The 7,299-nt window shown below is 54.1% G+C and overlaps 1 protein-coding gene and 1 long non-coding RNA gene across 3 annotated transcripts in view; one reads left to right on the forward strand and one right to left on the reverse strand.

Annotated features, from left to right (window-relative positions):
- The window catches only part of LOC115277907, a 9,424-nt gene extending 8,030 nt beyond the window's left edge, over positions 1-1,394 (reverse strand). The window contains exon 1 of the long non-coding RNA XR_003902575.1: positions 1,311-1,394. This is a non-coding gene — a long non-coding RNA (uncharacterized LOC115277907). The remainder of the gene's footprint in view (positions 1-1,310) is intronic.
- The window catches only part of TMEM132B (transmembrane protein 132B), a 289,917-nt gene that overhangs the window by 219,917 nt on the left and 62,701 nt on the right, over positions 1-7,299 (forward strand). The window lies entirely within an intron of this gene.

Consider the following 7,299-nt stretch of genomic DNA (forward strand, 5'->3'; position numbering starts at 1 on the left):
CCCCCGCAGCCCCGCCCCGCTCAGCGCAGCACCTGCCGGGGCGCCTGACGCCTGCACCTGCCAGCCCGGAGGGTGCCGCCTCCCTCCGCCAGCCCCGCCCCCTCCCTGCCGCTGGACGGAGACCCTGTTCCATTGTCGTGACGGGAAAGGATGCAGGCTCACTATGAACATGGCAAACAGCTAAGGGAAATCAGAGTCCCGGCAGCGCCAACGTCGGTGATGCTACAGATGCGTCACCCGACAGACCGTCGTCCATGAGCATGCGCAGAGATGGCGGATGAGCAGACGGCAGTGACGTCATACCTTATGACAATGACGTCATACTCCGCTATTTTCTAAGGGCTAAATTTCCCTTTTTACTTATATTTAACCCGAAGACAATGATTTAATGTGAAATTTCTGAGCTTCAAAAAAACCAATCACTGATCATTGAAACACCTCACTGTGATCAGGCGGAAAGTTCCGGATGAAACAAGTCAGTGACTGGGGCCCCGTCTTATTTCTACTGTTATTCTCACCGCCGCCACCTCCCCCTCACCGCTGTTGCTTTCAGAGGCCGCACCTAATTCCCGTGGAGCAGGCTTTCCTTTCACTCACGCATTTGCTCATGTATTTATATAGTTTTCAGACCACGGGGTATAGTTGACAAATAAAACTGCGCGCATGTGTGGGATGCAGGGCGGTGCTGGGATGCGCACGCGCACTGCGAGGCAACCACCGCCGTCAGGCTGGCTAACAGCCGTGACCTCCCGCAGTCACCGTTTCCCGTGCACACGCGTGTGCGTGCGCGTGTGGTGGGAACGCCCGAGCCCCGCCCTCCTCGCGGCTCTCAAGTCCGGAGCGCAGCGCCGCCCACCGGGTCCGCGGACCGCATCCCTCCTACCGGTAACCGACTCCGCGTGCTCCGCCCGCCTCCCCCGGTTTCCTGCGGCCCCGCCCCCGGCACACCCCGCTCTCCTCCCTGTTTCTGTGCGTTCAGCTCCTCCAGATCCTCGGACGAGCGAGATCGGTGTTTGTCCTTCTGTGTCGGGCTTGTCCCCTTCGCATAACGTGCTCCAGATTCACCCACGTCCGAACGGCAGGATGTCCTGCTCTTTGAAGACGGCCGAGCTCGGATATCTCCTCCCACACGTCACACTGTCTCCGTCCGCTCGTCCCCTGAACACGCGGGCTGCTTCCTCACTTAGCGGAGGTGAGTGACGGGCTGCGGCAGGTGCACCCCCCCCCCCGACTCACCCTGCTGGACCGTCCAACACGCGGCCATTGGCCAATTGTGGTGGCTTAAGTGAAAATTAATCGACATTAAATACCATTAAGGTTCAGTTCCTCAGCAGCACTGTCCACACCTCAGGTGCCAGAAAACCACACACAGCCGGCGGCGACCTTATTAGCACGTGGAGAGCTTTCCGTCACTGAGGACAGTGCTGGTGGTCACCGGTGCTCTTCTGTGACGGATGCGTGAACAGCACCCGACTCCCTCCCGCTCTCCTCTGCTCGGATGTTTATTAGTTTTATGTATATCTTTGTGCTTGACTGTATCACAGTTGGGTTCCGTTGCCGAAGCCAAGGCCGCACTTTGATGCTGATCCTTCTTCACGGCCTCCATAAGCAGCCCCTTACTTCATCAGTCACCGCGGTTCCAGAAAGGACTGGTCTGATCTTTGATCACCGAAGGCCCCGTTTTGTTGAGGGCTTTCCACTTTTTCATTTCTTTAGTCTCATTTTAATGAGGTCCCTGCGGGGGAGAAATGAGATAAACCAAGGGGTCAGCTGCTGTGTTGGACCGGAAGTCCCGACATGCTTGGTGAGCCGGGGAGTGCCGTTCAGACTTCGGGGACAGGGGGCCAGTCATTCCTTCTGCACGCCGGATGGAGGGTCCGTGTCCGGCCTCCAGGGTGGGAGCCGGGACAGATGAGGGAGATTCAGTCCTTGGCATCGGGGAAGGCAGCAAGGACATTCCATCCTGGAGCAGAATTCTCCTACTTTTGGGGAAAGAGTCTTTCACGGAGGAAGAAGTATTCCGTCCCACAATCAAGGACCAAACGAAACCACTGGCATCCTTGGGTGGAGCCGCCCTTACCTTCACTTATTTCTTGAGCCCCAGCTGGAGAAGCTGCTGGTTCTCTTCTGAGACAAGGAGCTGGGCCTTTAGAGAAGACCCAGGGAAGGGGCGCCGTGGCCTTGGGGACACCTGCCACCTCCCCCTTCCCCCTTTCCCTCCAGACCCTCCCTGCAGAGAGAGCGGCAGTAGTCAGTGATGCCTTTGCCCCGTGATTGGGTGTGAGCCTGTCATATAATTATCTTTTCATCTGAAGGAAAGACCCTGGCCTCAGGGGATAAGGTGTTAGTGATGGGACCCAGAGAGGAAAAGTCCAAATAACAGAAACATTAACAGAATCTCGAAGAGATACCTGCACTCCCTCTTCATTTTAGTGTTATTCACCAGAGCCAAGGGTGGAAACAGCCTAAATGTGCCCGAAGCATGAATGGGTATAGAACGTGCGTGAGTCTCTTCAGTGGAGTCGTCTTCCACCTGGAGAAAGAAAGTCTGCCGTGTGCAGCAATGTGGATGAACTTGGAGGGCGTGATGCTCTGCGAAATAAGCCAGATACAGAAGCACGGGCTCAGCGTGACTCCGTGTGTATGTGAAGTCCGATGAGTCCCCCTCACGGAGGCGGAGAGTCGGGTGGTGGATGCCGGGGGGCAGAGGGGAAATGGGGGGACGCTGTTCTGCAGACATCACGTTTCAGTTGTGCAAGACGAGTGAGCTCTGGAGTTGTGCTTCACATCGTGCCCGTAGTTAGCAACATGGTGTCACACACGGAAGAACTCGTTACGAGCGTAGATCTCAAATTAAGGGTTCTTATGACGAAAAAAGGAGAAACTGCAGGAAGAAACTTCTGGAAGTGATGTGCTCATTACCTTGGTTAGGATGATAGTTTCATGGGTGCCTGTGAATGTTCAAAAGCACCAGATTGCACACATTAAATATGGATGGGGTTTTGGTAAATCAATGATACGTAAGTAAATCTGTTTTAAGAACACAAAAGAAAACACATAAACAAAAAACCCACTTAGAACCAGTGGAACGCCTCACGGATAAACCCACCTTTCCAAATGAATGAAATTGTCAAATAGGCTCATAAATCAGGTAGGGAAGTCCCACCGGGAAGCCAAGAGCCAAGAGCCACTCAGGGACAGGAATGGCCACAGCCGGTGGAAAGCTGGCTGGGGAGTCAGACGCTAAGGCTCCTGCTCAAGGAGGCGACCCCGCCACTGTGGGACTGGCTTTACGGGTCTCCCAAGATCACACAACCGAAACTGAAAATGTACGCAAACGCTTTGGAATTTCCAACGGGTGCTCTAGAAACGTAGGTGTTGTGTTAAATCAGCATCTGGGTATCAATAAAACAGTAACGGCCCCCACCCTGTGCTCTTAGCATTTTGTGCTTTTCAGCCTCTCTGAGACCAGCGTGTTCAGCCCCGTGCCATCTTGGGGGCTGGCAGACGTCACCCCCTTACGCACCAGGGATGTCTGGATTTGGGGGGAGGCTGAGCAAGTGTGACTGCTGCCCCTCCCCCCGCCTGCCTCTCTGACAGCCATCCTGCCCCCCCTTCTGTCTGTCTCCTTGTGCTTCTTGCACATGTCAGGGCTCCTTAGAAAGGAACTTTCCATTTGGAAGTGCACCCCCACCTTAGGTCTCTGTATCCCTTCCCTACTGGGAGACCCCATGTGTGGAGGAAGTATCCTGTTCATTTATTCATTCAGACAATTGTGGGACGTTTGTTACACCCCAGGCAGGTGCAGCGTATTCAGGGATGCCAGCCGTGGGTGGGGAGCCGACAGTCTGGGGTGGGGGGTGGGGGGAACAGACTGTGTAAATGTAGAGAAACAAAGGTGTAAATAAAACTCCCGCTGAGGGCTGTGAGCAGCGTGACGAGGTGCGTGGTCGAGGCTTGTTGGAACTGCTCAGCCGTGGCCTTGAGGGAGGGGGTTTACGATCCGTTCCATAAACATTGTGACCATTGTACATCAAAACCCAGGCGCCGTGCACATCTCCATATAAAACTGGAAGTTTAATAAAAACGATATTTACCCTTACGGCGTGTGATGTACTGTGACATTTGTGTCTTCTGTTCTACTTTATTGTGTTAGAACGGGTTGGGCTATGCTGCTTTAGAAATCGTCTCTAATCTGTCAGGGACTTAAAATGACAAAGCTTTATCTTTGGCTTGTGCTGGGCAAGTCCTAGATTGTTGGGGCCAGGGTTTGGCAAACCGTAGGGCACAGATCAAACCTAGCCCGTGGCCTGTTTTTACAGAGCACAGAAGCCAAGAATGTTTTATCTTTTAAGAGTTAAAGGAAAATGAGGAAGAGAATGCGCCTGAAAACTTACATATCCTGCAAAGCCTTTCCAAAGCAAGTTTTCTGACCTCTGGTCTCGGACGGCAGAATCCTTATTCCGGGAGCTCCTCTCAGGACTGGGCCAGTCTCCTGGCCCTGGCCGGTTATTGTAGCTGAAAGAGAAATAATTGGAGAGTCTTGTCCTTGCAATTAACTGGTTCGACCGTGTCACATCACGAGTCTATGCTCGCGACGGCGGCAGGGCTCTGTCCAACCTGGGGGCCCAGGAAATGCCATCTCGTTGGGCGTCAGATAAGGGTGCCCATCTGGAAATACGTCTCCTACTAATAGCTATGAAGATGACCGCCTCTCTTGCTGCTTTCAAAAACCCTGGTTGACCCCCATTCTGCTCTCTGACTCTGTGAGTTCCGCTGGCTTAGATGCTTCACAGAAGTGAGGCCACATAGTACTTGTCGTTCTGGGTCTGGCTTATTTCACTGAGCATCATGCCCTGGAGGGTCTTCCGTGTGGTTGCAAATGGCGGAACTTCCTTCTTTTTGAAGGCTGACTATCCCACTGTGTTGATGGGTAGATGTGTAAAATATGTGTAACGTGTGAAGGTTTGTGTGTGTGTTGTATATGTTATATATAACTCACAGCTCATTACCCATCCATCCTGTGATGGATGTGCAGGTTGTTTCACGACTGTGGTGTGAGAGTGATCTAATGTCGGCACGAGACTGCAGTTGGCCGTTGTCGTGGACTGTGTTGTACACTTGAAATGTGCTAACAGAGCAGATCTGAAGTGTTCTTCCCCTTCCCCCCCAGTAAGTCTGTGTGAGCTCACTTGATTGCGTTCATCATGTACACAGTGTGCACATCTAGACACATCACGTGTACACGTTAGCTAACACAATTTGTGTTTGTCAGCTACACCGCAACAAAACAATGCTTCTTGGGGTCCACTCAGCTGATGGCCTGACCCGCTAACAGTGGGTCACACCGAGTGGACGTGGAGCGTGGAGCGTGGCCCGAGACGAGGTCAGAGAGTGAGCGCGGATTTTCTATGAAGTGCAGAGAGTCACTGGAGAGTTCAGCAGGGAAACTGATCTGACTCGTGCTCTGGAAATAACCGGGATCTGGCTGCTGTGTGGGCAACAGATTGAGGACAGGGGATTGCACGATCAGGAGTTACTGCAAAAGGTCCGGGCGGGACACGAGGATGGGAGTGTGGTGGGGGGAGAGGGGCGGCGGGGAGGGGGAGTGGTGAGGTGTGTGGGGAGGGCTCAGCTAGGAAGCAGGCTGTGGTGTTGCTGAGTGCCGGTCCCTCGTGATGGGGAGCCCCTAGCTGGTTCCTCGTGCTGCCCTGAAAGAAAGTAGTTTGGGGGTTCCGATCCATTTCAAGTCAGTTTTTTAAATGTTTATTCGTTTTTTGAGAGAGAGAGAGAGTGCTGGGGAGGGGCGGAAAGAGAGGGAGACACAATCCCAAGCAGGTTCCAGGCCCTGAGCTGTCAGCACAGAGCCCGACGCGGGGCTCGAACTCATGAACTGTGAGATCCTGACCTGAGCCGAAGCCGGACGCTTAACGACTGAGCCCCCAGGCCCCTCCCCATCGATTTCACTACAAATTAGGAAGAAAGTATTGGCAATCAGCTACAGTTATTCTTGCCATCCGAAACCCTCTCGCAAAGTCGCCTGTAACCAGCAGGAAATGGTTAGCTCTGAGGAAGTTTCTAAGAATAAGTGACTGGGTATCATCTCCGTTGGCAAATGTCACCGCCTAAGACAGGCGCTATCGGCCCTTGTGAGGATTGTTTGTCATCCCGGAGCTAAATGGTGCCTGTTGAGATGACGCGGGAGTCGGGCGGCTGGCAAGCGTTGATCAGGCTGGTCTCCCGGACCCACGAGGGCCGAGATTCTCCGGCGAGTCCGCCTGCCCGGCTCAGGGGGGGGGCCCACCCACACTCTGAGGGCCCGGGGGGGGCCCACCCACACTCTGAGGGCCCGGGGGGGGGCCCACCCACACTCTGAGGGCCCGGGGGGGGCCCACCCACACTCTGAGGGCTCGGGGGGGGGCCTCTCCCTTTCAGAGAGAAGCGTCTCCCTTTCCGGGCTGTGGAGTCAAGGGGAGGTTGACTGTCCCACCGCTTAACCAGGAGCTCACGGTCATTCTTCTGTTGGATTGAGGTGAGCCGCTGGGAAGTCAGCCAGCCGTCCCCTCCTTGACCATGAATTTCAGGTCTCTCTGCTCCGTGGGGCCACAGCACAAAGCTTTTTATGGTCTTTCATGCGCATGGGAAACAGGTGCAATGGAAAGTCGTCTGTACTGGCCTGCAGACCAATTTTACTGTCTAGTTCATTCCTATCTTACCGTGTGATGTGAAGCCTATTACTTGACGCCTGTTTTCCTTTCTTTTTTTTTTTTTTTTTTGAAAATTCACACTCTGTGAAAATCAACTGTTGCAACCATTTAGCAAACCTTTCCGGAGAGGTTAGTGGGTCGCTGGTACTGGATGGAGAACGCCGGCATACGGAGAGCAAATGAACGCCCCGAGTAGTGCTATAGGGTCTGCAGGGAAATTCCGGGTACAGACGCGCTCCGACCTTCCAGAGCTTTTAACAAGCCCCGTGCCCCTTGTCGGTTTATCATGCCTCCTCCCTTCTCTCCCAGCTTTGTGATCTCAGAGCTGGGCCCCGCACACCTCTCCGTCGTCAGCGGCTGTGGTGTGGGGCTTTTGCGGTGCGAGTGCCTGGACAGGGAGTCCCTTCTAGAGAAGGAAAGAATGATTTTCTTTCAGCTAGAAAGCACCACGCACCTGCAGGCTAGAAAGCACCACGCACCTGCAGGCTAGAAAGCACCACGCACCTGCAGGCTAGAAAGCACCACGCACCTGCAGGCTAGAACGCACCACGCACCTGCAGGCTAGAAAGCACCACGCACCTGCAGGCTAGAA

Source organism: Suricata suricatta, chromosome 14 (genome assembly GCF_006229205.1).
Source record: "Suricata suricatta isolate VVHF042 chromosome 14, meerkat_22Aug2017_6uvM2_HiC, whole genome shotgun sequence".
NCBI lineage: Eukaryota > Metazoa > Chordata > Mammalia > Carnivora > Herpestidae > Suricata > Suricata suricatta.